The following is a 27673-nucleotide window of genomic DNA, read 5'->3' on the forward strand; positions in this document are numbered from 1 at the left end:
AGCAATGCAGCTTAAGGCTTGGCAAGTACCAGCATGGGAGACTGGCTGGGAATCCCAAGTTCCATTGACTTTTTGAACCTGAAAATTGTGTTAGTTTCTCTATGAGATAGTAAAAGAAGGTTCAAATTAAACAGCTGCTGTCAACTGCCATTCTAAGCTGAATGTGCATGCTCTTGTCAGATCGCAGCAGCGTTGCAGCTTAAGGCTTGGCAAGTACCAGCATGGGAGTCTGGCTGGGAATCCCAAGTTCTGTTGACCTTTTTGAACCTGAAAATTGTGTTAGTTTCTCTATGAGATAGTAAAACAAAGTAGAAATTAGGCAGCTGCTGTCAACGGCCATTCTAAGCTGAATGTGCCTGCTCTCGTCAGATCGCAGCAGCAATGCAGCTTAAGGCTTGGCAAGTACCAGCATGGGAGACTGGCTGGGAATCCCAAGTTCCGTTGACCTTTTTGAACCTGAAAATTGTTAGTTTCTCTGTCAAAGATGGTAAAAGAAGGTTCAAATTGAACAGCTGCTGTCAACGGCCATATTAAGCTGAATGTGCCTGCTCTCGTCAGATCGCAGCAGCAATGCAGCTTAAGGTTTGGCAAGTACCAGCATGGGAGACTGGCTGGGAATCCCAAGTTCTGTTGACCTTTTTGAACCTGAAAATTGTGTTAGTTTCACTATGAGATAGTAAAAGAAGGTTCAAATTGAACAGCTGCTGTCAACGGCCATTCTAAGCTGAATGTGCCTGCTCTCGTCAGATTGCAGCAGCAATGCAGCTTAAGGCTTGGCAAGTACCAGCATGGGAGACTGGCTGGGAATCCCAAGTTCTGTTGACCTTTTTGAACCTGAAAATTGTGTTAGTTTCTCTATGAGATAGTAAAAGAAGGTTCAAATTGAACAGCTGCTGTCAACGGCCATTCTAAGCTGAATGTGTGTGCTCTTGTCAGATCGCAGCAGCGATGCAGCTTAAGGCTTGGCAAGTACCAGCATGGGAGACTGGCTGGGAATCCCAAGTTCTGTTGACCTTTTTGAACCTGAAAATTGTGTTAGTTTCTCTATGAGATAGTAAAAGAAGGTTCAAATTGAACAGCAGCTGTCAATGGCCATTCTAAGCTGAATGTGCCTGCTCTCGTCAGATCGCAGCAGCAATGCAGCTTAAGGCTTGGCAAGTACCAGCATGGGAGTCTGGCAGGGAATCCCAAGTTCCATTGACCTTTTTGAACCTGAAAATTGTGTTAGTTTCTCTATGAGATAGTAAAAGAAGGTTCAAATTGAACAGCTGCTGTCAACGGCCATTCTAAGCTGAATGTGCCTGCTCTCGTCAGATCGCAGCAGCAATGCAGCTTAAGGCTTGGCAAGTACCAGCATGGGAGACTGGCTGGGAATCCCAACTTCTGTTGACCTTTTTGAACCTGAAAATTGTGTTAGTTTCTCTATGAGATAGTAAAAGAAGGTTCAAATTGAACAGCTGCTGTCAACGGCCATTCTAAGCTGAATGTGCCTGCTCTCGTCAGATCGCAGCAGCAATGCAGCTTAAGGCTTGGCAAGTACCAGCATGGGAGACTGGCTGGGAATCCCAAGTTCCGTTGACCTTTTTGAACCTGAAAATTGTGTTAGTTTCTCTATGAGATAGTAAAAGAAGGTTCAAATTGAACAGCTGCTGTCAACGCCCATTCTAAGCTAAGGCTTGGCAAGTACCAGCATGGGAGACTGGCTGGGAATCCCAAGTTCCGTTGACCTTTTTGAACCTGAAAATTGTGTTAGTTTCTCTATGAGATAGTAAAAGAAGGTTCAAATTGAACAGCTGCTGTCAACGGCCATTCTAAGCTGAATGTGCCTGCTCTCGTCAGATCGCAGCAGCAATGCAGCTTAAGGCTTGGCAAGTACCAGCATGGGAGACTGGCTGGGAATCATAAGTTCCGTTGACCTTTTTTTAACCTGAAAATTTTGTTAGTTTCTCTATGAGATAGTAAAAGAAGGTTCAAATTGAACAGCTGCTGTCAACGGCCATTCTAAGCTGAATGTGCCTGCTCTCGTCAGATCGCAGCAGCAATGCAGCTTAAGGCTTGGCAAGTACCAGCATGGGAGACTGGCTGGGAATCCCAAGTTTCATTGACTTTTTGAACCTGAAAATTGTGTTAGTTTCTCTATGAGATAGTAAAAGAAGGTTCAAATTGAACAGCTGCTGTCAACTGCCATTCTAAGCTGAATGTGCATGCTCTTGTCAGATCGCAGCAGCGTTGCAGCTTAAGGCTTGGCAAGTACCAGCATGGGAGTCTGGCTGGGAATCCCAAGTTCTGTTGACCTTTTTGAACCTGAAAATTGTGTTAGTTTCTCTATGAGATAGTAAAAGAAGGTTCAAATTGAACAGCTGCTGTCAACGGCCATTCTAAGCTGAATGTGTGTGCTCTTGTCAGATCACAGCAGCGATGCAGCTTAAGGCTTGGCAAGTACCAGCATGGGAGACTGGCTGGGAATCCCAAGTTCTGTTGACCTTTTTGAACCTGAAAATTGTGTTAGTTTCTCTATGAGATAGTAAAAGAAGGTTCAAATTGAACAGCAGCTGTCAATGGCCATTCTAAGCTGAATGTGCCTGCTCTCGTCAGATCGCAGCAGCAATGCAGCTTAAGGCTTGGCAAGTACCAGCATGGGAGTCTGGCAGGGAATCCCAAGTTCCATTGACCTTTTTGAACCTGAAAATTGTGTTAGTTTCTCTATGAGATAGTAAAAGAAGGTTCAAATTGAACAGCTGCTGTCAACGGCCATTCTAAGCTGAATGTGCCTGCTCTCGTCAGATCGCAGCAGCAATGCAGCTTAAGGCTTGGCAAGTACCAGCATGGGAGACTGGCTGGGAATCCCAACTTCTGTTGACCTTTTTGAACCTGAAAATTGTGTTAGTTTCTCTATGAGATAGTAAAAGAAGGTTCAAATTGAACAGCTGCTGTCAACGGCCATTCTAAGCTGAATGTGCCTGCTCTCGTCAGATCGCAACAGCAATGCAGCTTAAGGCTTGGCAAGTACCAGCATGGGAGACTGGCTGGGAATCCCAAGTTCCGTTGACCTTTTTGAACCTGAAAATTGTGTTAGTTTCTCTATGAGATAGTAAAAGAAGGTTCAAATTGAACAGCTGCTGTCAACGCCCATTCTAAGCTAAGGCTTGGCAAGTACCAGCATGGGAGACTGGCTGGGAATCCCAAGTTCCGTTGACCTTTTTGAACCTGAAAATTGTGTTAGTTTCTCTATGAGATAGTAAAAGAAGGTTCAAATTGAACAGCTGCTGTCAACGGCCATTCTAAGCTGAATGTGCCTGCTCTCGTCAGATCGCAGCAGCAATGCAGCTTAAGGCTTGGCAAGTACAAGCATGGGAGACTGGCTGGGAATCATAAGTTCCGTTGACCTTTTTTTAACCTGAAAATTTTGTTGGTTTCTCTATGAGATAGTAAAAGAAGGTTCAAATTGAACAGCTGCTGTCAACGGCCATTCTAAGCTGAATGCGCCTGCTCTCGTCAGATCGCAGCAGCAATGCAGCTTAAGGCTTGGCAAGTACCAGCATGGGAGACTGGCTGGGAATCCCAAGTTCCATTGACTTTTTGAACCTGAAAATTGTGTTAGTTTCTCTATGAGATAGTAAAAGAAGGTTCAAATTGAACAGCTGCTGTCAACTGCCATTCTAAGCTGAATGTGCATGCTCTTGTCAGATCGCAGCAGCGTTGCAGCTTAAAACTTGGCAAGTACCAGCATGGGAGTCTGGCTGGGAATCCCAAGTTCTGTTGACCTTTTTGAACCTGAAAATTGTGTTAGTTTCTCTATGAGATAGTAAAACAAAGTAGAAATTAGGCAGCTGCTGTCAACGGCCATTCTAAGCTGAATGTGCCTGCTCTCGTCAGATCGCAGCAGCAATGCAGCTTAAGGCTTGGCAAGTACCAGCATGGGAGACTGGCTGGGAATCCCAAGTTCCGTTGACCTTTTTGAACCTGAAAATTGTTAGTTTCTCTGTCAAAGATGGTAAAAGAAGGTTCAAATTGAACAGCTGCTGTCAACGGCCATATTAAGCTGAATGTGCCTGCTCTCGTCAGATCGCAGCAGCAATGCAGCTTAAGGTTTGGCAAGTACCAGCATGGGAGACTGGCTGGGAATCCCAAGTTCTGTTGACCTTTTTGAACCTGAAAATTGTGTTAGTTTCTCTATGAGATAGTAAAAGAAGGTTCAAATTGAACAGCTGCTGTCAACGGCCATTCTAAGCTGAATGTGCCTGCTCTCGTCAGATCGCAGCAGCAATGCAGCTTAAGGCTTGGCAAGTACCAGCATGGGAGACTGGCTGGGAATCCCAAGTTCTGTTGACCTTTTTGAACCTGAAAATTGTGTTAGTTTCTCTATGAGATAGTAAAAGAAGGTTCAAATTGAACAGCTGCTGTCAACGGCCATTCTAAGCTGAATGTGTGTGCTCTTGTCAGATCGCAGCAGCGATGCAGCTTAAGGCTTGGCAAGTACCAGCATGGGAGACTGGCTGGGAATCCCAAGTTCTGTTGACCTTTTTGAACCTGAAAATTGTGTTAGTTTCTCTATGAGATAGTAAAAGAAGGTTCAAATTGAACAGCTGCTGTCAATGGCCATTCTAAGCTGAATGTGCCTGCTCTCGTCAGATCGCAGCAGCAATGCAGCTTAAGGCTTGGCAAGTACCAGCATGGGAGTCTGGCAGGGAATCCCAAGTTCCATTGACCTTTTTGAACCTGAAAATTGTGTTAGTTTCTCTATGAGATAGTAAAAGAAGGTTCAAATTGAACAGCTGCTGTCAACGGCCATTCTAAGCTGAATGTGCCTGCTCTCGTCAGATCGCAGCAGCAATGCAGCTTAAGGCTTGGCAAGTACCAGCATGGGAGACTGGCTGGGAATCCCAAGTTCTGTTGACCTTTTTGAACCTGAAAATTGTGTTAGTTTCTCTATGAGATAGTAAAAGAAGGTTCAAAATGAACAGCTGCTGTCAACGGCCATTCTAAGCTGAATGTGCCTGCTCTCGTCAGATCGCAGCAGCAATGCAGCTTAAGGCTTGGCAAGTACCAGCATGGGAGACTGGCTGGGAATCCCAAGTTCCGTTGACCTTTTTGAACCTGAAAATTGTGTTAGTTTCTTTATGAGATAGTAAAAGAAGGTTCAAATTGAACAGCTGCTGTCAACGCCCATTCTAAGCTAAGGCTTGGCAAGTACCAGCATGGGAGACTGGCTGGGAATCCCAAGTTCCGTTGACCTTTTTGAACCTGAAAATTGTTAGTTTCTCTGTCAAAGATGGTAAAAGAAGGTTCAAATTGAACAGCTGCTGTCAACGGCCATTCTAAGCTGAATGTGCCTGCTCTCGTCAGATCGCAGCAGCAATGCAGCTTAAGGCTTGGCAAGTACCAGCATGGGAGACTGGCTGCGAATCCCAAGTTCCGTTGACCTTTTTGAACCTGAAAATTGTGTTAGTTTCTCTATGAGATTGTAAAAGAAGGTTCAAATTGAACAGCTGCTGTCAACGGCCATTCTAAACTGAATGTGCGTGCTCTTGTCAAATCGCAGCAGCGATGCAGCTTAAGGCTTAGCAAGTACCAGCATGGGAAACTGGCTGGGAATCCCAAGTTCTGTTGACATTTTTGAACCTGAAAATTGTGTTAGTTTCTCTATGAGATAGTAAAAGAAGGTTCAAATTGAACAGCTGCTGTCAATGGCCATTCTAAGCTGAATGTGCCTGCTCTCGTCAGATCGCAGCAGCAATGCAGCTTAAGGCTTGGCAAGTACCAGCATGGGAGACTAGCTGGGAATCCCAAGTTCCGTTGACCTTTTTGAACCTGAAAATTGTGTTAGTTTCTCTATGAGATAGTAAAAGAAGGTTAAAATTGAACAGCTGCTGTCAACAGCCATTCAAAGCTGAATGTGCATGCTCTGGTCAGATCGCAGCAGCAATGCAGCTTAAGGCTTTGCAAGTACCAGCATGGGAGACTGGCTGGGAATCCCAAGTTCTGTTGACATTTTTGAACCTGAAAATTGTGTTAGTTTCTCTATGAGATAGTAAAAGAAGGTTCAAATTGAACAGCTGCTGTCAACAGCCATTCAAAGCTGAATGTGCATGCTCTGGTCAGATCGCAGCAGCAATGCAGCTTAAGGCTTTGCAAGTACCAGCATGGGAGACTGGCTGGGAATCCCAACTTCTGTTGACCTTTTTGAACCTGAAAATTGTGTTAGTTTCTCTATGAGATAGTAAAAGAAGGTTCAAATTGAACAGCTGCTGTCAACGGCCATTCTAAGCTGAATGTGCCTGCTCTCGTCAGATCGCAGCAGCAATGCAGCTTAAGGCTTGGCAAGTACCAGCATGGGAGACTGGCTGGGAATCCCAAGTTCCGTTGACCTTTTTGAACCTGAAAATTGTGTTAGTTTCTTTATGAGATAGTAAAAGAAGGTTCAAATTGAACAGCTGCTGTCAACGCCCATTCTAAGCTAAGGCTTGGCAAGTACCAGCATGGGAGACTGGCTGGGAATCCCAAGTTCCGTTGACCTTTTTGAACCTGAAAATTGTTAGTTTCTCTGTCAAAGATGGTAAAAGAAGGTTCAAATTGAACAGCTGCTGTCAACGGCCATTCTAAGCTGAATGTGCCTGCTCTCGTCAGATCGCAGCAGCAATGCAGCTTAAGGCTTGGCAAGTACCAGCATGGGAGACTGGCTGCGAATCCCAAGTTCCGTTGACCTTTTTGAACCTGAAAATTGTGTTAGTTTCTCTATGAGATTGTAAAAGAAGGTTCAACTTGAACAGCTGCTGTCAACGGCCATTCTAAACTGAATGTGCGTGCTCTTGTCAAATCGCAGCAGCGATGCAGCTTAAGGCTTAGCAAGTACCAGCATGGGAAACTGGCTGGGAATCCCAAGTTCTGTTGACATTTTTGAACCTGAAAATTGTGTTAGTTTCTCTATGAGATAGTAAAAGAAGGTTCAAATTGAACAGCTGCTGTCAACGGCCATATTAAGCTGAATGTGCCTGCTCTCGTCAGATCGCAGCAGCAATGCAGCTTAAGGTTTGGCAAGTACCAGCATGGGAGACTAGCTGGGAATCCCAAGTTCCGTTGACCTTTTTGAACCTGAAAATTGTGTTAGTTTCTCTATGAGATAGTAAAAGAAGGTTCAAATTGAACAGCTGCTGTCAACAGCCATTCAAAGCTGAATGTGCATGCTCTGGTCAGATCGCAGCAGCAATGCAGCTTAAGGCTTTGCAAGTACCAGCATGGGAGACTGGCTGGGAATCCCAAGTTCTGTTGACATTTTTGAACCTGAAAATTGTGTTAGTTTCTCTATGAGATAGTAAAAGAAGGTTCAAATTGAACAACTGCTGTCAACGGCCATTCTACTAAGCTTAATGTGCCTGTTCTCTTCAGATCGCAGCAGCAATGCAGCTTAAGGCTTGGCAAGTACCAGCATGGGAGACTGGCTGGGAATCCCAAGTTCCGTTGACCTTTTTGAACCTGAAAATTGTGTTAGTTTCTCTATGAGATAGTAAAAGAAGGTTCAAATTGAACAGCTGCTGTCAACGGCCATTCTAAGCTGAATGTGCCTGCTCTCGTCAGATCGCAGCAGCAATGCAGCTTAAGGCTTGGCAAGTACCAGCATGGGAGACTGGCTGGGAATCCTAAGTTCTGTTGACCTTTTTGAACCTGAAAATTGTGTTAGTTTCTCTATGAGGTAGTAAAATAAGGTTCAAATTGAACAGTTGCTGTCAACGGCCATTCTAAGCTGAATGTGCCTGCTCTCGTCAGATCGCAGCAGCAATGCAGCTTAATGCTTGGCAAGTACCAGCATGGGAGACTAGCTGGGAATCCCAAGTTCCGTTGACCTTTTTGAACCTGAAAATTGTGTTAGTTTCTCTATGAGATAGTAAAAGAAGGTTCAAATTGAACAGCTGCTGTCAACAGCCATTCTAAGCTGAATGTGCCTGCTCTGGTCAGATCGCAGCAGCAATGCAGCTTAAGGCTTTGCAAGTACCAGCATGGGAGACTGGCTGGGAATCCCAAGTTCTGTTGACATTTTTGAACCTGAAAATTGTGTTAGTTTCTCTATGAGATAGTAAAAGAAGGTTCAAATTGAACAGCTGCTGTCAACGGCCATTCTAAGCTGAATGCGCCTGCTCTCGTCAGATCGCAGCAGCAATGCAGCTTAAGGCTTGGCAAGTACCAGCATGGGAGACTGGCTGGGAATCCCAAGTTCCATTGACTTTTTGAACCTGAAAATTGTGTTAGTTTCTCTATGAGATAGTAAAAGAAGGTTCAAATTGAACAGCTGCTGTTAACTGCCATTCTAAGCTGAATGTGCATGCTCTTGTCAGATCGCAGCAGCGTTGCAGCTTAAGGCTTGGCAAGTACCAGCATGGGAGTCTGGCTGGGAATCCCAAGTTCTGTTGACCTTTTTGAACCTGAAAATTGTGTTAGTTTCTCTATGAGATAGTAAAACAAAGTAGAAATTAGGCAGCTGCTGTCAACGGCCATTCTAAGCTGAATGTGCCTGCTCTCGTCAGATCGCAGCAGCAATGCAGCTTAAGGCTTGGCAAGTACCAGCATGGGAGACTGGCTGGGAATCCCAAGTTCCGTTGACCTTTTTGAACCTGAAAATTGTTAGTTTCTCTGTCAAAGATGGTAAAAGAAGGTTCAAATTGAACAGCTGCTGTCAACGGCCATATTAAGCTGAATGTGCCTGCTCTCGTCAGATCGCAGCAGCAATGCAGCTTAAGGTTTGGCAAGTACCAGCATAGGAGACTGGCTGGGAATCCCAAGTTCTGTTGACCTTTTTGAACCTGAAAATTGTGTTAGTTTCTCTATGAGATAGTAAAAGAAGGTTCAAATTGAACAGCTGCTGTCAACGGCCATTCTAAGCTGAATGTGCCTGCTCTCGTCAGATCGCAGCAGCAATGCAGCTTAAGGCTTGGCAAGTACCAGCATGGGAGACTGGCTGGGAATCCCAAGTTCTGTTGACCTTTTTGAACCTGAAAATTGTGTTAGTTTCTCTATGAGATAGTAAAAGAAGGTTCAAATTGAACAGCTGCTGTCAACGGCCATTCTAAGCTGAATGTGTGTGCTCTTGTCAGATCGCAGCAGCGATGCAGCTTAAGGCTTGGCAAGTACCAGCATGGGAGACTGGCTGGGAATGCCAAGTTCTGTTGACCTTTTTGAACCTGAAAATTGTGTTAGTTTCTCTATGAGATAGTAAAAGAAGGTTCAAATTGAACAGCAGCTGTCAATGGCCATTCTAAGCTGAATGTGCCTGCTCTCGTCAGATCGCAGCAGCAATGCAGCTTAAGGCTTGGCAAGTACCAGCATGGGAGTCTGGCAGGGAATCCCAAGTTCCATTGACCTTTTTGAACCTGAAAATTGTGTTAGTTTCTCTATGAGATAGTAAAAGAAGGTTCAAATTGAACAGCAGCTGTCAATGGCCATTCTAAGCTGAATGTGCATGCTCTCGTCAGATCGCAGCAGCAATGCAGCTTAAGGCTTGGCAAGTACCAGCATGGGAGACTGGCTGGGAATCCCAACTTCTGTTGACCTTTTTGAACCTGAAAATTGTGTTAGTTTCTCTATGAGATAGTAAAAGAAGGTTCAAATTGAACAGCTGCTGTCAACGGCCATTCTAAGCTAAGGCTTGGCAAGTACCAGCATGGGAGACTGGCTGGGAATCCCAAGTTCCGTTGACCTTTTTGAACCTGAAAATTGTGTTAGTTTCTCTATGAGATAGTAAAAGAAGGTTCAAATTGAACAGCTGCTGTCAACGGCCATTCTAAGCTGAATGTGCCTGCTCTCGTCAGATCGCAGCAGCAATGCAGCTTAAGGCTTGGCAAGTACCAGCATGGGAGACTGGCTGGGAATCATAAGTTCCGTTGACCTTTTTTTAACCTGAAAATTTTGTTAGTTTCTCTATGAGATAGTAAAAGAAGGTTCAAATTGAACAGCTGCTGTCAACGGCCATTCTAAGCTGAATGCGCCTGCTCTCGTCAGATCGCAGCAGCAATGCAGCTTAAGGCTTGGCAAGTACCAGCATGGGAGACTGGCTGGGAATCCCAAGTTCCATTGACTTTTTGAACCTGAAAATTGTGTTAGTTTCTCTATGAGATAGTAAAAGAAGGTTCAAATTAAACAGCTGCTGTCAACTGCCATTCTAAGCTGAATGTGCATGCTCTTGTCAGATCGCAGCAGCGTTGCAGCTTAAGGCTTGGCAAGTACCAGCATGGGAGTCTGGCTGGGAATCCCAAGTTCTGTTGACCTTTTTGAACCTGAAAATTGTGTTAGTTTCTCTATGAGATAGTAAAACAAAGTAGAAATTAGGCAGCTGCTGTCAACGGCCATTCTAAGCTGAATGTGCCTGCTCTCGTCAGATCGCAGCAGCAATGCAGCTTAAGGCTTGGCAAGTACCAGCATGGGAGACTGGCTGGGAATCCCAAGTTCCGTTGACCTTTTTGAACCTGAAAATTGTTAGTTTCTCTGTCAAAGATGGTAAAAGAAGGTTCAAATTGAACAGCTGCTGTCAACGGCCATATTAAGCTGAATGTGCCTGCTCTCGTCAGATCGCAGCAGCAATGCAGCTTAAGGTTTGGCAAGTACCAGCATGGGAGACTGGCTGGGAATCCCAAGTTCTGTTGACCTTTTTGAACCTGAAAATTGTGTTAGTTTCTCTATGAGATAGTAAAAGAAGGTTCAAATTGAACAGCTGCTGTCAACGGCCATTCTAAGCTGAATGTGCCTGCTCTTGTCAGATTGCAGCAGCAATGCAGCTTAAGGCTTGGCAAGTACCAGCATGGGAGACTGGCTGGGAATCCCAAGTTCTGTTGACCTTTTTGAACCTGAAAATTGTGTTAGTTTCTCTATGAGATAGTAAAAGAAGGTTCAAATTGAACAGCTGCTGTCAACGGCCATTCTAAGCTGAATGTGTGTGCTCTTGTCAGATCACAGCAGCGATGCAGCTTAAGGCTTGGCAAGTACCAGCATGGGAGACTGGCTGGGAATCCCAAGTTCTGTTGACCTTTTTGAACCTGAAAATTGTGTTAGTTTCTCTATGAGATAGTAAAAGAAGGTTCAAATTGAACAGCAGCTGTCAATGGCCATTCTAAGCTGAATGTGCCTGCTCTCGTCAGATCGCAGCAGCAATGCAGCTTAAGGCTTGGCAAGTACCAGCATGGGAGTCTGGCAGGGAATCCCAAGTTCCATTGACCTTTTTGAACCTGAAAATTGTGTTAGTTTCTCTATGAGATAGTAAAAGAAGGTTCAAATTGAACAGCTGCTGTCAACGGCCATTCTAAGCTGAATGTGCCTGCTCTCGTCAGATCGCAGCAGCAATGCAGCTTAAGGCTTGGCAAGTACCAGCATGGGAGACTGGCTGGGAATCCCAAGTTCCGTTGACCTTTTTGAACCTGAAAATTGTGTTAGTTTCTCTATGAGATAGTAAAAGAAGGTTCAAATTGAACAGCTGCTGTCAACGCCCATTCTAAGCTAAGGCTTGGCAAGTACCAGCATGGGAGACTGGCTGGGAATCCCAAGTTCCGTTGACCTTTTTGAACCTGAAAATTGTGTTAGTTTCTCTATGAGATAGTAAAAGAAGGTTCAAATTGAACAGCTGCTGTCAACGGCCATTCTAAGCTCAATGTGCCTGCTCTCGTCAGATCGCAGCAGCAATGCAGCTTAAGGCTTGGCAAGTACCAGCATGGGAGACTGGCTGGGAATCATAAGTTCCGTTGACCTTTTTTTAACCTGAAAATTTTGTTAGTTTCTCTATGAGATAGTAAAAGAAGGTTCAAATTGAACAGCTGCTGTCAACGGCCATTCTAAGCTGAATGTGCCTGCTCTCGTCAGATCGCAGCAGCAATGCAGCTTAAGGCTTGGCAAGTACCAGCATGGGAGACTGGCTGGGAATCCCAAGTTCCATTGACTTTTTGAACCTGAAAATTGTGTTAGTTTCTCTATGAGATAGTAAAAGAAGGTTCAAATTGAACAGCTGCTGTCAACTGCCATTCTAAGCTGAATGTGCATGCTCTTGTCAGATCGCAGCAGCGTTGCAGCTTAAGGCTTGGCAAGTACCAGCATGGGAGTCTGGCTGGGAATCCCAAGTTCTGTTGACCTTTTTGAACCTGAAAATTGTGTTAGTTTCTCTATGAGATAGTAAAAGAAGGTTCAAATTGAACAGCTGCTGTCAACGGCCATTCTAAGCTGAATGTGTGTGCTCTTGTCAGATCACAGCAGCGATGCAGCTTAAGGCTTGGCAAGTACCAGCATGGGAGACTGGCTGGGAATCCCAAGTTCTGTTGACCTTTTTGAACCTGAAAATTGTGTTAGTTTCTCTATGAGATAGTAAAAGAAGGTTCAAATTGAACAGCAGCTGTCAATGGCCATTCTAAGCTGAATGTGCCTGCTCTCGTCAGATCGCAGCAGCAATGCAGCTTAAGGCTTGGCAAGTACCAGCATGGGAGTCTGGCAGGGAATCCCAAGTTCCATTGACCTTTTTGAACCTGAAAATTGTGTTAGTTTCTCTATGAGATAGTAAAAGAAGGTTCAAATTGAACAGCTGCTGTCAACGGCCATTCTAAGCTGAATGTGCCTGCTCTAGTCAGATCGCAGCAGCAATGCAGCTTAAGGCTTGGCAAGTACCAGCATGGGAGACTGGCTGGGAATCCCAACTTCTGTTGACCTTTTTGAACCTGAAAATTGTGTTAGTTTCTCTATGAGATAGTAAAAGAAGGTTCAAATTGAACAGCTGCTGTCAACGGCCATTCTAAGCTGAATGTGCCTGCTCTCGTCAGATCGCAACAGCAATGCAGCTTAAGGCTTGGCAAGTACCAGCATGGGAGACTGGCTGGGAATCCCAAGTTCCGTTGACCTTTTTGAACCTGAAAATTGTGTTAGTTTCTCTATGAGATAGTAAAAGAAGGTTCAAATTGAACAGCTGCTGTCAACGCCCATTCTAAGCTAAGGCTTGGCAAGTACCAGCATGGGAGACTGGCTGGGAATCCCAAGTTCCGTTGACCTTTTTGAACCTGAAAATTGTGTTAGTTTCTCTATGAGATAGTAAAAGAAGGTTCAAATTGAACAGCTGCTGTCAACGGCCATTCTAAGCTGAATGTGCCTGCTCTCGTCAGATCGCAGCAGCAATGCAGCTTAAGGCTTGGCAAGTACAAGCATGGGAGACTGGCTGGGAATCATAAGTTCCGTTGACCTTTTTTTAACCTGAAAATTTTGTTGGTTTCTCTATGAGATAGTAAAAGAAGGTTCAAATTGAACAGCTGCTGTCAACGGCCATTCTAAGCTGAATGCGCCTGCTCTCGTCAGATCGCAGCAGCAATGCAGCTTAAGGCTTGGCAAGTACCAGCATGGGAGACTGGCTGGGAATCCCAAGTTCCATTGACTTTTTGAACCTGAAAATTGTGTTAGTTTCTCTATGAGATAGTAAAAGAAGGTTCAAATTGAACAGCTGCTGTCAACTGCCATTCTAAGCTGAATGTGCATGCTCTTGTCAGATCGCAGCAGCGTTGCAGCTTAAAACTTGGCAAGTACCAGCATGGGAGTCTTGCTGGGAATCCCAAGTTCTGTTGACCTTTTTGAACCTGAAAATTGTGTTAGTTTCTCTATGAGATAGTAAAACAAAGTAGAAATTAGGCAGCTGCTGTCAACGGCCATTCTAAGCTGAATGTGCCTGCTCTCGTCAGATCGCAGCAGCAATGCAGCTTAAGGCTTGGCAAGTACCAGCATGGGAGACTGGCTGGGAATCCCAAGTTCCGTTGACCTTTTTGAACCTGAAAATTGTTAGTTTCTCTGTCAAAGATGGTAAAAGAAGGTTCAAATTGAACAGCTGCTGTCAACGGCCATATTAAGCTGAATGTGCCTGCTCTCGTCAGATCGCAGCAGCAATGCAGCTTAAGGTTTGGCAAGTACCAGCATGGGAGACTGGCTGGGAATCCCAAGTTCTGTTGACCTTTTTGAACCTGAAAATTGTGTTAGTTTCTCTATGAGATAGTAAAAGAAGGTTCAAATTGAACAGCTGCTGTCAACGGCCATTCTAAGCTGAATGTGCCTGCTCTCGTCAGATCGCAGCAGCAATGCAGCTTAAGGCTTGGCAAGTACCAGCATGGGAGACTGGCTGGGAATCCCAAGTTCTGTTGACCTTTTTGAACCTGAAAATTGTGTTAGTTTCTCTATGAGATAGTAAAAGAAGGTTCAAATTGAACAGCTGCTGTCAACGGCCATTCTAAGCTGAATGTGTGTGCTCTTGTCAGATCGCAGCAGCGATGCAGCTTAAGGCTTGGCAAGTACCAGCATGGGAGACTGGCTGGGAATCCCAAGTTCTGTTGACCTTTTTGAACCTGAAAATTGTGTTAGTTTCTCTATGAGATAGTAAAAGAAGGTTCAAATTGAACAGCTGCTGTCAATGGCCATTCTAAGCTGAATGTGCCTGCTCTCGTCAGATCGCAGCAGCAATGCAGCTTAAGGCTTGGCAAGTACCAGCATGGGAGTCTGGCAGGGAATCCCAAGTTCCATTGACCTTTTTGAACCTGAAAATTGTGTTAGTTTCTCTATGAGATAGTAAAAGAAGGTTCAAATTGAACAGCTGCTGTCAACGGCCATTCTAAGCTGAATGTGCCTGCTCTCGTCAGATCGCAGCAGCAATGCAGCTTAAGGCTTGGCAAGTACCAGCATGGGAGACTGGCTGGGAATCCCAACTTCTGTTGACCTTTTTGAACCTGAAAATTGTGTTAGTTTCTCTATGAGATAGTAAAAGAAGGTTCAAATTGAACAGCTGCTGTCAACGGCCATTCTAAGCTGAATGTGCCTGCTCTCGTCAGATCGCAGCAGCAATGCAGCTTAAGGCTTGGCAAGTACCAGCATGGGAGACTGGCTGGGAATCCCAAGTTCCGTTGACCTTTTTGAACCTGAAAATTGTGTTAGTTTCTTTATGAGATAGTAAAAGAAGGTTCAAATTGAACAGCTGCTGTCAACGCCCATTCTAAGCTAAGGCTTGGCAAGTACCAGCATGGGAGACTGGCTGGGAATCCCAAGTTCCGTTGACCTTTTTGAACCTGAAAATTGTGTTAGTTTCTCTATGAGATAGTAAAAGAAGGTTCAAATTGAACAGCTGCTGTCAACGGCCATTCTAAGCTGAATGTGCCTGTTCTCGTCAGATCGCAGCAGCAATGCAGCTTAAGGCTTGGCAAGTACCAGCATGGGAGACTGGCTGGGAATCATAAGTTCCGTTGACCTTTTTTTAACCTGAAAATTTTGTTAGTTTCTCTATGAGATAGTAAAAGAAGGTTCAAATTGAACAGCTGCTGTCAACGGCCATTCTAAGCTGAATGCGCCTGCTCTCGTCAGATCGCAGCAGCAATGCAGCTTAAGGCTTGGCAAGTACCAGCATGGGAGACTGGCTGGGAATCCCAAGTTCCATTGACTTTTTGAACCTGAAAATTGTGTTAGTTTCTCTATGAGATAGTAAAAGAAGGTTCAAATTGAACAGCTGCTGTCAACTGCCATTCTAAGCTGAATGTGCATGCTCTTGTCAGATCGCAGCAGCGTTGCAGCTTAAGGCTTGGCAAGTACCAGCATGGGAGTCTGGCTGGGAATCCCAAGTTCTGTTGACCTTTTTGAACCTGAAAATTGTGTTAGTTTCTCTATGAGATAGTAAAACAAAGTAGAAATTAGGCAGCTGCTGTCAACGGCCATTCTAAGCTGAATGTGCCTGCTCTCTTCAGATCGCAGCAGCAATGCAGCTTAAGGCTTGGCAAGTACCAGCATGGGAGACTGGCTGGGAATCCCAAGTTCCGTTGACCTTTTTGAACCTGAAAATTGTTAGTTTCTCTGTCAAAGATGGTAAAAGAAGGTTCAAATTGAACAGCTGCTGTCAACGGCCATATTAAGCTGAATGTGCCTGCTCTCGTCAGATCGCAGCAGCAATGCAGCTTAAGGTTTGGCAAGTACCAGCATGGGAGACTGGCTGGGAATCCCAAGTTCTGTTGACCTTTTTGAACCTGAAAATTGTGTTAGTTTCTCTATGAGATAGTAAAAGAAGGTTCAAATTGAACAGCTGCTGTCAACGGCCATTCTAAGCTGAATGTGCCTGCTCTCGTCAGATCGCAGCAGCAATGCAGCTTAAGGCTTGGCAAGTACCAGCATGGGAGACTGGCTGGGAATCCCAAGTTCTGTTGACCTTTTTGAACCTAAAAATTGTGTTAGTTTCTCTATGAGATAGTAAAAGAAGGTTCAAATTGAACAGCTGCTGTCAACGGCAATTCTAAGCTGAATGTGTGTGCTCTTGTCAGATCGCAGCAGCGATGCAGCTTAAGGCTTGGCAAGTACCAGCATGGGAGACTGGCTGGGAATCCCAAGTTCTGTTGACCTTTTTGAACCTGAAAATTGTGTTAGTTTCTCTATGAGATAGTAAAAGAAGGTTCAAATTGAACAGCTGCTGTCAATGGCCATTCTAAGCTGAATGTGCCTGCTCTCGTCAGATCGCAGCAGCAATGCAGCTTAAGGCTAGGCAAGTACCAGCATGGGAGTCTGGCAGGGAATCCCAAGTTCCATTGACCTTTTTGAACCTGAAAATTGTGTTAGTTTCTCTATGAGATAGTAAAAGAAGGTTCAAATTGAACAGCTGCTGTCAACGGCCATTCTAAGCTGAATGTGCCTGCTCTCGTCAGATCGCAGCAGCAATGCAGCTTAAGGCTTGGCAAGTACCAGCATGGGAGACTGGCTGGGAATCCCAACTTCTGTTGTCCTTTTTGAACCTGAAAATTGTGTTAGTTTCTCTATGAGATAGTAAAAGAAGGTTCAAATTGAACAGCTGCTGTCAACGGCCATTCTAAGCTGAATGTGCCTGCTCTCGTCAGATCGCAGCAGCAATGCAGCTTAAGGCTTGGCAAGTACCAGCATGGGAGACTGGCTGGGAATCCCAAGTTCCGTTGACCTTTTTGAACCTGAAAATTGTGTTAGTTTCTCTATGAGATAGTAAAAGAAGGTTCAAATTGAACAGCTGCTGTCAACGCCCATTCTAAGCTAAGGCTTGGCAAGTACCAGCATGGGAGACTGGCTGGGAATCCCAAGTTCCGTTGACCTTTTTGAACCTGAAAATTGTGTTAGTTTCTCTATGAGATAGTAAAAGAAGGTTCAAATTGAACAGCTGCTGTCAACGGCCATTCTAAGCTGAATGTGCCTGCTCTCGTCAGATCGCAGCAGCAATGCAGCTTAAGGCTTGGCAAGTACCAGCATGGGAGACTGGCTGGGAATCATAAGTTCCGTTGACCTTTTTTTAACCTGAAAATTTTGTTAGTTTCTCTATGAGATAGTAAAAGAAGGTTCAAATTGAACAGCTGCTGTCAACGGCCATTCTAAGCTGAATGCGCCTGCTCTCGTCAGATCGCAGCAGCAATGCAGCTTAAGGCTTGGCAAGTACCAGCATGGGAGACTGGCTGGGAATCCCAAGTTCCATTGACTTTTTGAACCTGAAAATTGTGTTAGTTTCTCTATGAGATAGTAAAAGAAGGTTCAAATTGAACAGCTGCTGTCAACTGCCATTCTAAGCTGAATGTGCATGCTCTTGTCAGATCGCAGCAGCGTTGCAGCTTAAGGCTTGGCAAGTACCAGCATGGGAGTCTGGCTGGGAATCCCAAGTTCTGTTGACCTTTTTGAACCTGAAAATTGTGTTAGTTTCTCTATGAGATAGTAAAACAAAGTAGAAATTAGGCAGCTGCTGTCAACGGCCATTCTAAGCTGAATGTGCCTGCTCTCGTCAGATCGCAGCAGCAATGCAGCTTAAGGCTTGGCAAGTACCAGCATGGGAGACTGGCTGGGAATCCCAAGTTCCGTTGACCTTTTTGAACCTGAAAATTGTTAGTTTCTCTGTCAAAGATGGTAAAAGAAGGTTCAAATTGAACAGCTGCTGTCAACGGCCATATTAAGCTGAATGTGCCTGCTCTCGTCAGATCGCAGCAGCAATGCAGCTTAAGGTTTGGCAAGTACCAGCATGGGAGACTGGCTGGGAATCCCAAGTTCTGTTGACCTTTTTGAACCTGAAAATTGTGTTAGTTTCTCTATGAGATAGTAAAAGAAGGTTCAAATTGAACAGCTGCTGTCAACGGCCATTCTAAGCTGAATGTGCCTGCTCTCGTCAGATCGCAGCAGCAATGCAGCTTAAGGCTTGGCAAGTACCAGCATGGGAGACTGGCTGGGAATCCCAAGTTCTGTTGACCTTTTTGAACCTGAAAATTGTGTTAGTTTCTCTATGAGATAGTAAAAGAAGGTTCAAATTGAAAAGCTGCTGTCAACGGCCATTCTAAGCTGAATGTGTGTGCTCTTGTCAGATCGCAGCAGCGATGCAGCTTAAGGCTTGGCAAGTACCAGCATGGGAGACTGGCTGGGAATCCCAAGTTCTGTTGACCTTTTTGAACCTGAAAATTGTGTTAGTTTCTCTATGAGATAGTAAAAGAAGGTTCAAATTGAACAGCAGCTGTCAATGGCCATTCTAAGCTGAATGTGCCTGCTCTCGTCAGATCGCAGCAGCAATGCAGCTTAAGGCTTGGCAAGTACCAGCATGGGAGTCTGGCAGGGAATCCCAAGTTCCATTGACCTTTTTGAACCTGAAAATTGTGTTAGTTTCTCTATGAGATAGTAAAAGAAGGTTCAAATTGAACAGCTGCTGTCAACGGCCATTCTAAGCTGAATGTGCCTGCTCTCGTCAGATCGCAGCAGCAATGCAGCTTAAGGCTTGGCAAGTACCAGCATGGGAGACTGGCTGGGAATCCCAACTTCTGTTGACCTTTTTGAACCTGAAAATTGTGTTAGTTTCTCTATGAGATAGTAAAAGAAGGTTCAAATTGAACAGCTGCTGTCAACGGCCATTCTAAGCTGAATGTGCCTGCTCTCGTCAGATCGCAGCAGCAATGCAGCTTAAGGCTTGGCAAGTACCAGCATGGGAGACTGGCTGGGAATCCCAAGTTCCGTTGACCTTTTTGAACCTGAAAATTGTGTTAGTTTCTCTATGAGATAGTAAAAGAAGGTTCAAATTGAACAGCTGCTGTCAACGCCCATTCTAAGCTAAGGCTTGGCAAGTACCAGCATGGGAGACTGGCTGGGAATCCCAAGTTCCGTTGACCTTTTTGAACCTGAAAATTGTGTTAGTTTCTCTATGAGATAGTAAAAGAAGGTTCAAATTGAACAGCTGCTGTCAACGGCCATTCTAAGCTGAATGTGCCTGCTCTCGTCAGATCGCAGCAGCAATGCAGCTTAAGGCTTGGCAAGTACCAGCATGGGAGACTGGCTGGGAATCATAAGTTCCGTTGACCTTTTTTTAACCTGAAAATTTTGTTAGTTTCTCTATGAGATAGTAAAAGAAGGTTCAAATTGAACAGCTGCTGTCAACGGCCATTCTAAGCTGAATGTGCCTGCTCTCGTCAGATCGCAGCAGCAATGCAGCTTAAGGCTTGGCAAGTACCAGCATGGGAGACTGGCTGGGAATCCCAAGTTCCATTGACTTTTTGAACCTGAAAATTGTGTTAGTTTCTCTATGAGATAGTAAAAGAAGGTTCAAATTGAACAGCTGCTGTCAACTGCCATTCTAAGCTGAATGTGCATGCTCTTGTCAGATCGCAGCAGCGTTGCAGCTTAAGGCTTGGCAAGTACCAGCATGGGAGTCTGGCTGGGAATCCCAAGTTCTGTTGACCTTTTTGAACCTGAAAATTGTGTTAGTTTCTCTATGAGATAGTAAAACAAAGTAGAAATTAGGCAGCTGCTGTCAACGGCCATTCTAAGCTGAATGTGCCTGCTCTCGTCAGATCGCAGCAGCAATGCAGCTTAAGGCTTGGCAAGTACCAGCATGGGAGACTGGCTGGGAATCCCAAGTTCCGTTGACCTTTTTGAACCTGAAAATTGTTAGTTTCTCTGTCAAAGATGGTAAAAGAAGGTTCAAATTGAACAGCTGCTGTCAACGGCCATATTAAGCTGAATGTGCCTGCTCTCGTCAGATCGCAGCAGCAATGCAGCTTAAGGTTTGGCAAGTACCAGCATGGGAGACTGGCTGGGAATCCCAAGTTCTGTTGACCTTTTTGAACCTGAAAATTGTGTTAGTTTCTCTATGAGATAGTAAAAGAAGGTTCAAATTGAACAGCTGCTGTCAACGGCCATTCTAAGCTGAATGTGCCTGCTCTCGTCAGATCGCAACAGCAATGCAGCTTAAGGCTTGGCAAGTACCAGCATGGGAGACTGGCTGGGAATCCCAAGTTCTGTTGACCTTTTTGAACCTGAAAATTGTGTTAGTTTCTCTATGAGATAGTAAAAGAAGGTTCAAATTGAACAGCTGCTGTCAACGGCCATTCTAAGCTGAATGTGTGTGCTCTTGTCAGATCACAGCAGCGATGCAGCTTAAGGCTTGGCAAGTACCAGCATGGGAGACTGGCTGGGAATCCCAAGTTCTGTTGACCTTTTTGAACCTGAAAATTGTGTTAGTTTCTCTATGAGATAGTAAAAGAAGGTTCAAATTGAACAGCAGCTGTCAATGGCCATTCTAAGCTGAATGTGCCTGCTCTCGTCAGATCGCAGCAGCAATGCAGCTTAAGGCTTGGCAAGTACCAGCATGGGAGTCTGGCAGGGAATCCCAAGTTCCATTGACCTTTTTGAACCTGAAAATTGTGTTAGTTTCTCTATGAGATAGTAAAAGAAGGTTCAAATTGAACAGCTGCTGTCAACGGCCATTCTAAGCTGAATGTGCCTGCTCTCGTCAGATCGCAGCAGCAATGCAGCTTAAGGCTTGGCAAGTACCAGCATGGGAGACTGGCTGGGAATCCCAACTTCTGTTGACCTTTTTGAACCTGAAAATTGTGTTAGTTTCTCTATGAGATAGTAAAAGAAGGTTCAAATTGAACAGCTGCTGTCAACGGCCATTCTAAGCTGAATGTGCCTGCTCTCGTCAGATCGCAACAGCAATGCAGCTTAAGGCTTGGCAAGTACCAGCATGGGAGACTGGCTGGGAATCCCAAGTTCCGTTGACCTTTTTGAACCTGAAAATTGTGTTAGTTTCTCTATGAGATAGTAAAAGAAGGTTCAAATTGAACAGCTGCTGTCAACGCCCATTCTAAGCTAAGGCTTGGCAAGTACCAGCATGGGAGACTGGCTGGGAATCCCAAGTTCCGTTGACCTTTTTGAACCTGAAAATTGTGTTAGTTTCTCTATGAGATAGTAAAAGAAGGTTCAAATTGAACAGCTGCTGTCAACGGCCATTCTAAGCTGAATGTGCCTGCTCTCGTCAGATCGCAGCAGCAATGCAGCTTAAGGCTTGGCAAGTACCAGCATGGGAGACTGGCTGGGAATCATAAGTTCCGTTGACCTTTTTTTAACCTGAAAATTTTGTTGGTTTCTCTATGAGATAGTAAAAGAAGGTTCAAATTGAACAGCTGCTGTCAACGGCCATTCTAAGCTGAATGCGCCTGCTCTCGTCAGATCGCAGCAGCAATGCAGCTTAAGGCTTGGCAAGTACCAGCATGGGAGACTGGCTGGGAATCCCAAGTTCCATTGACTTTTTGAACCTGAAAATTGTGTTAGTTTCTCTATGAGATAGTAAAAGAAGGTTCAAATTGAACAGCTGCTGTCAACTGCCATTCTAAGCTGAATGTGCATGCTCTTGTCAGATCGCAGCAGCGTTGCAGCTTAAAACTTGGCAAGTACCAGCATGGGAGTCTGGCTGGGAATCCCAAGTTCTGTTGACCTTTTTGAACCTGAAAATTGTGTTAGTTTCTCTATGAGATAGTAAAACAAAGTAGAAATTAGGCAGCTGCTGTCAACGGCCATTCTAAGCTGAATGTGCCTGCTCTCGTCAGATCGCAGCAGCAATGCAGCTTAAGGCTTGGCAAGTACCAGCATGGGAGACTGGCTGGGAATCCCAAGTTCCGTTGACCTTTTTGAACCTGAAAATTGTTAGTTTCTCTGTCAAAGATGGTAAAAGAAGGTTCAAATTGAACAGCTGCTGTCAACGGCCATATTAAGCTGAATGTGCCTGCTCTCGTCAGATCGCAGCAGCAATGCAGCTTAAGGTTTGGCAAGTACCAGCATGGGAGACTGGCTGGGAATCCCAAGTTCTGTTGACCTTTTTGAACCTGAAAATTGTGTTAGTTTCTCTATGAGATAGTAAAAGAAGGTTCAAATTGAACAGCTGCTGTCAACGGCCATTCTAAGCTGAATGTGCCTGCTCTCGTCAGATCGCAGCAGCAATGCAGCTTAAGGCTTGGCAAGTACTAGCATGGGAGACTGGCTGGGAATCCCAAGTTCTGTTGACCTTTTTGAACCTGAAAATTGTGTTAGTTTCTCTATGAGATAGTAAAAGAAGGTTCAAATTGAACAGCTGCTGTCAACGGCCATTCTAAGCTGAATGTGTGTGTTCTTGTCAGATCGCAGCAGCGATGCAGCTTAAGGCTTGGCAAGTACCAGCATGGGAGACTGGCTGGGAATCCCAAGTTCTGTTGACCTTTTTGAACCTGAAAATTGTGTTAGTTTCTCTATGAGATAGTAAAAGAAGGTTCAAATTGAACAGCTGCTGTCAATGGCCATTCTAAGCTGAATGTGCCTGCTCTCGTCAGATCGCAGCAGCAATGCAGCTTAAGGCTTGGCAAGTACCAGCATGGGAGTCTGGCAGGGAATCCCAAGTTCCATTGACCTTTTTGAACCTGAAAATTGTGTTAGTTTCTCTATGAGATAGTAAAAGAAGGTTCAAATTGAACAGCTGCTGTCAACGGCCATTCTAAGCTGAATGTGCCTGCTCTCGTCAGATCGCAGCAGCAATGCAGCTTAAGGCTTGGCAAGTACCAGCATGGGAGACTGGCTGGGAATCCCAACTTCTGTTGACCTTTTTGAACCTGAAAATTGTGTTAGTTTCTCTATGAGATAGTAAAAGAAGGTTCAAATTGAACAGCTGCTGTCAACGGCCATTCTAAGCTGAATGTGCCTGCTCTCGTCAGATCGCAGCAGCAATGCAGCTTAAGGCTTGGCAAGTACCAGCATGGGAGACTGGCTGGGAATCCCAAGTTCTGTTGACCTTTTTGAACCTGAAAATTGTGTTAGTTTCTTTATGAGATAGTAAAAGAAGGTTCAAATTGAACAGCTGCTGTCAACGCCCATTCTAAGCTAAGGTTTGGCAAGTACCAGCATGGGAGACTGGCTGGGAATCCCAAGTTCCGTTGACCTTTTTGAACCTGAAAATTGTGTTAGTTTCTCTATGAGATAGTAAAAGAAGGTTCAAATTGAACAGCTGCTGTCAACGGCCATTCTAAGCTGAATGTGCCTGTTCTCGTCAGATCGCAGCAGCAATGCAGCTTAAGGCTTGGCAAGTACCAGCATGGGAGACTGGCTGGGAATCATAAGTTCCGTTGACCTTTTTTTAACCTGAAAATTTTGTTAGTTTCTCTATGAGATAGTAAAAGAAGGTTCAAATTGAACAGCTGCTGTCAACGGCCATTCTAAGCTGAATGCGCCTGCTCTCGTCAGATCGCAGCAGCAATGCAGCTTAAGGCTTGGCAAGTACCAGCATGGGAGACTGGCTGGGAATCCCAAGTTCCATTGACTTTTTGAACCTGAAAATTGTGTTAGTTTCTCTATGAGATAGTAAAAGAAGGTTCAAATTGAACAGCTGCTGTCAACTGCCATTCTAAGCTGAATGTGCATGCTCTTGTCAGATCGCAGCAGCGTTGCAGCTTAAGGCTTGGCAAGTACCAGCATGGGAGTCTGGCTGGGAATCCCAAGTTCTGTTGACCTTTTTGAACCTGAAAATTGTGTTAGTTTCTCTATGAGATAGTAAAACAAAGTAGAAATTAGGCAGCTGCTGTCAACGGCCATTCTAAGCTGAATGTGCCTGCTCTCTTCAGATCGCAGCAGCAATGCAGCTTAAGGCTTGGCAAGTACCAGCATGGGAGACTGGCTGGGAATCCCAAGTTCCGTTGACCTTTTTGAACCTGAAAATTGTTAGTTTCTCTGTCAAAGATGGTAAAAGAAGGTTCAAATTGAACAGCTGCTGTCAACGGCCATATTAAGCTGAATGTGCCTGCTCTCGTCAGATCGCAGCAGCAATGCAGCTTAAGGTTTGGCAAGTACCAGCATGGGAGACTGGCTGGGAATCCCAAGTTCTGTTGACCTTTTTGAACCTGAAAATTGTGTTAGTTTCTCTATGAGATAGTAAAAGAAGGTTCAAATTGAACAGCTGCTGTCAACGGCCATTCTAAGCTGAATGTGCCTGCTCTCGTCAGATCGCAGCAGCAATGCAGCTTAAGGCTTGGCAAGTACCAGCATGGGAGACTGGCTGGGAATCCCAAGTTCTGTTGACCTTTTTGAACCTGAAAATTGTGTTAGTTTCTCTATGAGATAGTAAAAGAAGGTTCAAATTGAACAGCTGCTGTCAACGGCCATTCTAAGCTGAATGTGTGTGCTCTTGTCAGATCGCAGCAGCGATGCAGCTTAAGGCTTGGCAAGTACCAGCATGGGAGACTGGCTGGGAATCCCAAGTTCTGTTGACCTTTTTGAACCTGAAAATTGTGTTAGTTTCTCTATGAGGTAGTAAAATAAGGTTCAAATTGAACAGTTGCTGTCAACGGCCATTCTAAGCTGAATGTGCCTGCTCTCGTCAGATCGCAGCAGCAATGCAGCTTAAGGCTTGGCAAGTACCAGCATGGGAGACTAGCTGGGAATCCCAAGTTCCGTTGACCTTTTTGAACCTGAAAATTGTGTTAGTTTCTCTATGAGATAGTAAAAGAAGGTTCAAATTGAACAGCTGCTGTCAACAGCCATTCTAAGCTGAATGTGCATGCTCTGGTCAGATCGCAGCAGCAATGCAGCTTAAGGCTTTGCAAGTACCAGCATGGGAGACTGGCTGGGAATCCCAAGTTCTGTTGACATTTTTGAACCTGAAAATTGTGTTAGTTTCTCTATGAGATAGTAAAAGAAGGTTCAAATTGAACAACTGCTGTCAACGGCCATTCTACTAAGCTTAATGTGCCTGCTCTCGTCAGATCGCAGCAGCAATGCAGCTTAAGGCTTGGCAAGTACCAGCATGGGAGACTGGCTGGGAATCCCAAGTTCCGTTGACCTTTTTGAACCTGAAATTTGTGTTAGTTTCTCTATGAGATAGTAAAAGAAGGTTCAAATTGAACAGCTGCTCTCAACGGCCATTCTAAGCTGAATGTGCCTGCTCTCGTCAGATCGCAGCAGCAATGCAGCTTAAGGCTTGGCAAGTACCAGCATGGGAGACTGGCTGGGAATCCTAAGTTCTGTTGACCTTTTTGAACCTGAAAATTGTGTTAGTTTCTCTATGAGGTAGTAAAATAAGGTTCAAATTGAACAGTTGCTGTCAACGGCCATTCTAAGCTGAATGTGCCTGCTCTCGTCAGATCGCAGCAGCAATGCAGCTTAAGGCTTGGCAAGTACCAGCATGGGAGACTGGCTGGGAATCCCATGTTCCGTTGACCTTTTTGAACCTGAAAATTGTGTTAGTTTCTCTATGAGATAGTAAAAGAAGGTTCAAATTGAACAACTGCTGTCAACGGCCATTCTAAGCTGAATGTGCCTGCTCTCGTCAGATCGCAGCAGCAATGCAGCTTAAGGCTTGGCAAGTACCAGCATGGGAGACTGGCTGGGAATCATAAGTTCCGTTGACCTTTTTTTAACCTGAAAATTGTGTTAGTTTCTCTATGAGATAGTAAAAGAAGGTTCAAATTGAACAGCTGCTGTCAACGGCCATTCTAAGCTGAATGCGCCTGCTCTCGTCAGATCGCAGCAGCAATGCAGCTTAAGGCTTGGCAAGTACCAGCATGGGAGACTGGCTGGGAATCCCAAGTTCCATTGACTTTTTGAACCTGAAAATTGTGTTAGTTTCTCTATGAGATAGTAAAAGAAGGTTCAAATTGAACAGCTGCTGTCAACTGCCATTCTAAGCTGAATGTGCATGCTCTTGTCAGATCGCAGCAGCGTTGCAGCTTAAGGCTTGGCAAGTACCAGCATGGGAGTCTGGCTGGGAATCCCAAGTTCTGTTGACCTTTTTGAACCTGAAAATTGTGTTAGTTTCTCTATGAGATAGTTAAACAAAGTAGAAATTAGGCAGCTGCTGTCAACGGCCATTCTAAGCTGAATGTGCCTGCTCTTGTCAGATCGCAGCAGCAATGCAGCTTAAGGCTTGGCAAGTACCAGCATGGGAGACTGGCTGGGAATCCCAAGTTCCGTTGACCTTTTTGAACCTGAAAATTGTTAGTTTCTCTGTCAAAGATGGTAAAAGAAGGTTCAAATTGAACAGCTGCTGTCAACGGCCATTCTAAGCTGAATGTGCCTGCTCTCGTCAGATCGCAGCAGCAATGCAGCTTAAGGCTTGGCAAAAACCAGCATGGGAGACGGGCTGGGAATCCCAAGTTCTGTTGACCTTTTTGAACCTGAAAATTGTGTTAGTTTCTCTATGAGATAGTAAAAGAAGGTTCAAATTGAACAGCTGCTGTGAACGGCCATTCTAAGCTGAATGTGCCTGCTCTCGTCAGATCGCAGCAGCAATGCAGCTTAAGGCTTGGCAAGTACCAGCATGGGAGACTGGCTGGGAATCCCAAGTTCTGTTGACCTTTTTGAACCTGAAAATTGTGTTAGTTTCTCTATGAGATAGTAAAAGAAGGTTCAAACTGAACAGCTGCTGTCAACGGCCATTCTAAGCTGAATGTGCCTGCTCTCGTCAGATCGCAGCAGCAATGCAGCTTAAGGCTTGGCATGTACCAGCATGGGAGACTGGCTGGGAATCCTAAGTTCCGTTGACCTTTTTGAGCCTGAAAATTGTGTTAGTTTCTCTATGAGATAGTAAAAGAAGGTTCAAATTGAACAGCTGCTGTCAACGGCCATTCTAAGCTGAATGTGCCTGCTCTCGTCAGATCGCAGCAGCAATGCAGCTTAAGGCTTGGAAAGTACCAGCATGGGAGACTGGCTGGGAATCCCAAGTTCTGTTGACTTTTTTGAACCTGAAAATTGTGTTAGTTTCTCTATGAGATAGTAAAAGAAGGTTCAAATTGAACAGCTGCTGTCAACGGCCATTCTAAGCTGAATGTGCCTGCTCTCGTCAGATCGCAGCAGCAATGCAGCTTAAGGCTTGGCAAGTACCAGCATGGGAGACTGGCTGGGAATCCCAAGTTCCGTTGACCTTTTTGAACCTGAAAATTGTGTTAGTTTCTCTATGAGATAGTAAAAGAAGGTTCAAATTGAACAGCTGCTGTCAACGCCCATTCTAAGCTAAGGCTTGGCAAGTACCAGCATGGGAGACTGGCTGGGAATCCCAAGTTCCATTGACCTTTTTGAACCTGAAAATTGAGTTAGTTTCTCTATGAGATAGTAAAAGAAGGTTCAAATTGAACAGCTGCTGTCAACGGCCATTCTAAGCTGAATGTGCCTGCTCTCATCAGATCGCAGCAGCAATGCAGCTTAAGGCTTGGCAAGTACCAGCATGGGAGACTGGCTGGGAATCCCAAGTTCCGTTGACCTTTTTGAACCTGAAAATGTGTTAGTTTCTCTATGAGATAGTAAAAGAAGGTTCAAATTGAACAGCTGCTGTCAACGGCCATTCTAAGCTGAATGTGCATGCTCTTGTCAGATCGCAGCAGCGTTGCAGCTTAAGGCTTGGCAAGTACCAGCATGGGAGACTGCCTGGGAATCC

At 44.8% G+C, this 27673-nt stretch overlaps 72 pseudogenes; all 72 read left to right on the forward strand.

Annotated features, from left to right (window-relative positions):
- The first annotated feature begins 328 nt into the window (after positions 1–328).
- On the forward strand, positions 329–447 carry LOC140099042 (5S ribosomal RNA; annotated as a pseudogene).
- Positions 448–517: 70 nt separating this feature from the next.
- On the forward strand, positions 518–636 carry LOC140089494 (5S ribosomal RNA; annotated as a pseudogene).
- Positions 637–706: 70 nt separating this feature from the next.
- On the forward strand, positions 707–825 carry LOC140089628 (5S ribosomal RNA; annotated as a pseudogene).
- Positions 826–1273: 448 nt separating this feature from the next.
- LOC140095813 (5S ribosomal RNA) lies at positions 1274–1392 on the forward strand (annotated as a pseudogene).
- A 70-nt stretch (positions 1393–1462) lies between these two features.
- Positions 1463–1581, forward strand: LOC140099043 (5S ribosomal RNA; annotated as a pseudogene).
- Positions 1582–1798: 217 nt separating this feature from the next.
- On the forward strand, positions 1799–1917 carry LOC140093064 (5S ribosomal RNA; annotated as a pseudogene).
- Positions 1918–2743: 826 nt separating this feature from the next.
- Positions 2744–2862, forward strand: LOC140095814 (5S ribosomal RNA; annotated as a pseudogene).
- A 70-nt stretch (positions 2863–2932) lies between these two features.
- On the forward strand, positions 2933–3051 carry LOC140085926 (5S ribosomal RNA; annotated as a pseudogene).
- A 217-nt stretch (positions 3052–3268) lies between these two features.
- Positions 3269–3387, forward strand: LOC140098317 (5S ribosomal RNA; annotated as a pseudogene).
- Positions 3388–3835: 448 nt separating this feature from the next.
- LOC140099044 (5S ribosomal RNA) lies at positions 3836–3954 on the forward strand (annotated as a pseudogene).
- A 70-nt stretch (positions 3955–4024) lies between these two features.
- On the forward strand, positions 4025–4143 carry LOC140089495 (5S ribosomal RNA; annotated as a pseudogene).
- Positions 4144–4213: 70 nt separating this feature from the next.
- LOC140079822 (5S ribosomal RNA) lies at positions 4214–4332 on the forward strand (annotated as a pseudogene).
- Positions 4333–4780: 448 nt separating this feature from the next.
- LOC140079823 (5S ribosomal RNA) lies at positions 4781–4899 on the forward strand (annotated as a pseudogene).
- A 70-nt stretch (positions 4900–4969) lies between these two features.
- On the forward strand, positions 4970–5088 carry LOC140099047 (5S ribosomal RNA; annotated as a pseudogene).
- A 217-nt stretch (positions 5089–5305) lies between these two features.
- Positions 5306–5424, forward strand: LOC140088284 (5S ribosomal RNA; annotated as a pseudogene).
- A 259-nt stretch (positions 5425–5683) lies between these two features.
- LOC140082040 (5S ribosomal RNA) lies at positions 5684–5802 on the forward strand (annotated as a pseudogene).
- A 448-nt stretch (positions 5803–6250) lies between these two features.
- LOC140099048 (5S ribosomal RNA) lies at positions 6251–6369 on the forward strand (annotated as a pseudogene).
- Positions 6370–6586: 217 nt separating this feature from the next.
- On the forward strand, positions 6587–6705 carry LOC140088285 (5S ribosomal RNA; annotated as a pseudogene).
- A 259-nt stretch (positions 6706–6964) lies between these two features.
- LOC140086199 (5S ribosomal RNA) lies at positions 6965–7083 on the forward strand (annotated as a pseudogene).
- A 451-nt stretch (positions 7084–7534) lies between these two features.
- Positions 7535–7653, forward strand: LOC140086800 (5S ribosomal RNA; annotated as a pseudogene).
- Positions 7654–7723: 70 nt separating this feature from the next.
- Positions 7724–7842, forward strand: LOC140092083 (5S ribosomal RNA; annotated as a pseudogene).
- A 636-nt stretch (positions 7843–8478) lies between these two features.
- LOC140099050 (5S ribosomal RNA) lies at positions 8479–8597 on the forward strand (annotated as a pseudogene).
- A 70-nt stretch (positions 8598–8667) lies between these two features.
- Positions 8668–8786, forward strand: LOC140085948 (5S ribosomal RNA; annotated as a pseudogene).
- A 70-nt stretch (positions 8787–8856) lies between these two features.
- On the forward strand, positions 8857–8975 carry LOC140079824 (5S ribosomal RNA; annotated as a pseudogene).
- Positions 8976–9759: 784 nt separating this feature from the next.
- Positions 9760–9878, forward strand: LOC140093066 (5S ribosomal RNA; annotated as a pseudogene).
- Positions 9879–10326: 448 nt separating this feature from the next.
- On the forward strand, positions 10327–10445 carry LOC140099051 (5S ribosomal RNA; annotated as a pseudogene).
- A 70-nt stretch (positions 10446–10515) lies between these two features.
- LOC140089496 (5S ribosomal RNA) lies at positions 10516–10634 on the forward strand (annotated as a pseudogene).
- A 70-nt stretch (positions 10635–10704) lies between these two features.
- On the forward strand, positions 10705–10823 carry LOC140097616 (5S ribosomal RNA; annotated as a pseudogene).
- A 448-nt stretch (positions 10824–11271) lies between these two features.
- On the forward strand, positions 11272–11390 carry LOC140099052 (5S ribosomal RNA; annotated as a pseudogene).
- Positions 11391–12741: 1351 nt separating this feature from the next.
- On the forward strand, positions 12742–12860 carry LOC140085927 (5S ribosomal RNA; annotated as a pseudogene).
- A 217-nt stretch (positions 12861–13077) lies between these two features.
- Positions 13078–13196, forward strand: LOC140098318 (5S ribosomal RNA; annotated as a pseudogene).
- A 448-nt stretch (positions 13197–13644) lies between these two features.
- On the forward strand, positions 13645–13763 carry LOC140099053 (5S ribosomal RNA; annotated as a pseudogene).
- A 70-nt stretch (positions 13764–13833) lies between these two features.
- LOC140089498 (5S ribosomal RNA) lies at positions 13834–13952 on the forward strand (annotated as a pseudogene).
- Positions 13953–14022: 70 nt separating this feature from the next.
- Positions 14023–14141, forward strand: LOC140079825 (5S ribosomal RNA; annotated as a pseudogene).
- Positions 14142–14589: 448 nt separating this feature from the next.
- Positions 14590–14708, forward strand: LOC140095816 (5S ribosomal RNA; annotated as a pseudogene).
- Positions 14709–14778: 70 nt separating this feature from the next.
- LOC140099054 (5S ribosomal RNA) lies at positions 14779–14897 on the forward strand (annotated as a pseudogene).
- A 217-nt stretch (positions 14898–15114) lies between these two features.
- On the forward strand, positions 15115–15233 carry LOC140096214 (5S ribosomal RNA; annotated as a pseudogene).
- A 448-nt stretch (positions 15234–15681) lies between these two features.
- LOC140082959 (5S ribosomal RNA) lies at positions 15682–15800 on the forward strand (annotated as a pseudogene).
- Positions 15801–15870: 70 nt separating this feature from the next.
- LOC140089499 (5S ribosomal RNA) lies at positions 15871–15989 on the forward strand (annotated as a pseudogene).
- A 70-nt stretch (positions 15990–16059) lies between these two features.
- LOC140079826 (5S ribosomal RNA) lies at positions 16060–16178 on the forward strand (annotated as a pseudogene).
- A 637-nt stretch (positions 16179–16815) lies between these two features.
- Positions 16816–16934, forward strand: LOC140099055 (5S ribosomal RNA; annotated as a pseudogene).
- A 217-nt stretch (positions 16935–17151) lies between these two features.
- Positions 17152–17270, forward strand: LOC140093067 (5S ribosomal RNA; annotated as a pseudogene).
- A 448-nt stretch (positions 17271–17718) lies between these two features.
- On the forward strand, positions 17719–17837 carry LOC140099056 (5S ribosomal RNA; annotated as a pseudogene).
- Positions 17838–17907: 70 nt separating this feature from the next.
- Positions 17908–18026, forward strand: LOC140089501 (5S ribosomal RNA; annotated as a pseudogene).
- A 70-nt stretch (positions 18027–18096) lies between these two features.
- Positions 18097–18215, forward strand: LOC140079827 (5S ribosomal RNA; annotated as a pseudogene).
- A 448-nt stretch (positions 18216–18663) lies between these two features.
- On the forward strand, positions 18664–18782 carry LOC140095817 (5S ribosomal RNA; annotated as a pseudogene).
- A 70-nt stretch (positions 18783–18852) lies between these two features.
- LOC140099058 (5S ribosomal RNA) lies at positions 18853–18971 on the forward strand (annotated as a pseudogene).
- Positions 18972–19188: 217 nt separating this feature from the next.
- On the forward strand, positions 19189–19307 carry LOC140093068 (5S ribosomal RNA; annotated as a pseudogene).
- A 448-nt stretch (positions 19308–19755) lies between these two features.
- LOC140099059 (5S ribosomal RNA) lies at positions 19756–19874 on the forward strand (annotated as a pseudogene).
- A 70-nt stretch (positions 19875–19944) lies between these two features.
- LOC140089502 (5S ribosomal RNA) lies at positions 19945–20063 on the forward strand (annotated as a pseudogene).
- Positions 20064–20133: 70 nt separating this feature from the next.
- Positions 20134–20252, forward strand: LOC140087831 (5S ribosomal RNA; annotated as a pseudogene).
- A 448-nt stretch (positions 20253–20700) lies between these two features.
- On the forward strand, positions 20701–20819 carry LOC140095818 (5S ribosomal RNA; annotated as a pseudogene).
- A 70-nt stretch (positions 20820–20889) lies between these two features.
- Positions 20890–21008, forward strand: LOC140085928 (5S ribosomal RNA; annotated as a pseudogene).
- A 217-nt stretch (positions 21009–21225) lies between these two features.
- Positions 21226–21344, forward strand: LOC140093069 (5S ribosomal RNA; annotated as a pseudogene).
- Positions 21345–21792: 448 nt separating this feature from the next.
- Positions 21793–21911, forward strand: LOC140099060 (5S ribosomal RNA; annotated as a pseudogene).
- Positions 21912–21981: 70 nt separating this feature from the next.
- On the forward strand, positions 21982–22100 carry LOC140089503 (5S ribosomal RNA; annotated as a pseudogene).
- Positions 22101–22170: 70 nt separating this feature from the next.
- LOC140078318 (5S ribosomal RNA) lies at positions 22171–22289 on the forward strand (annotated as a pseudogene).
- Positions 22290–22737: 448 nt separating this feature from the next.
- On the forward strand, positions 22738–22856 carry LOC140095819 (5S ribosomal RNA; annotated as a pseudogene).
- Positions 22857–22926: 70 nt separating this feature from the next.
- LOC140079828 (5S ribosomal RNA) lies at positions 22927–23045 on the forward strand (annotated as a pseudogene).
- Positions 23046–23262: 217 nt separating this feature from the next.
- LOC140096215 (5S ribosomal RNA) lies at positions 23263–23381 on the forward strand (annotated as a pseudogene).
- A 448-nt stretch (positions 23382–23829) lies between these two features.
- Positions 23830–23948, forward strand: LOC140082960 (5S ribosomal RNA; annotated as a pseudogene).
- A 70-nt stretch (positions 23949–24018) lies between these two features.
- Positions 24019–24137, forward strand: LOC140089504 (5S ribosomal RNA; annotated as a pseudogene).
- A 70-nt stretch (positions 24138–24207) lies between these two features.
- Positions 24208–24326, forward strand: LOC140079829 (5S ribosomal RNA; annotated as a pseudogene).
- Positions 24327–24585: 259 nt separating this feature from the next.
- On the forward strand, positions 24586–24704 carry LOC140085382 (5S ribosomal RNA; annotated as a pseudogene).
- A 451-nt stretch (positions 24705–25155) lies between these two features.
- Positions 25156–25274, forward strand: LOC140096234 (5S ribosomal RNA; annotated as a pseudogene).
- A 70-nt stretch (positions 25275–25344) lies between these two features.
- Positions 25345–25463, forward strand: LOC140085614 (5S ribosomal RNA; annotated as a pseudogene).
- A 70-nt stretch (positions 25464–25533) lies between these two features.
- LOC140093072 (5S ribosomal RNA) lies at positions 25534–25652 on the forward strand (annotated as a pseudogene).
- Positions 25653–26100: 448 nt separating this feature from the next.
- Positions 26101–26219, forward strand: LOC140088994 (5S ribosomal RNA; annotated as a pseudogene).
- Positions 26220–26478: 259 nt separating this feature from the next.
- LOC140091311 (5S ribosomal RNA) lies at positions 26479–26597 on the forward strand (annotated as a pseudogene).
- Positions 26598–26667: 70 nt separating this feature from the next.
- On the forward strand, positions 26668–26786 carry LOC140091907 (5S ribosomal RNA; annotated as a pseudogene).
- A 259-nt stretch (positions 26787–27045) lies between these two features.
- LOC140099062 (5S ribosomal RNA) lies at positions 27046–27164 on the forward strand (annotated as a pseudogene).
- A 217-nt stretch (positions 27165–27381) lies between these two features.
- Positions 27382–27500, forward strand: LOC140100105 (5S ribosomal RNA; annotated as a pseudogene).
- Positions 27501–27673: the final 173 nt, after the last annotated feature.

Source organism: Engystomops pustulosus, chromosome 9, assembly GCF_040894005.1.
Source record: "Engystomops pustulosus chromosome 9, aEngPut4.maternal, whole genome shotgun sequence".
Taxonomy (NCBI): Eukaryota; Metazoa; Chordata; class Amphibia; order Anura; family Leptodactylidae; genus Engystomops; species Engystomops pustulosus.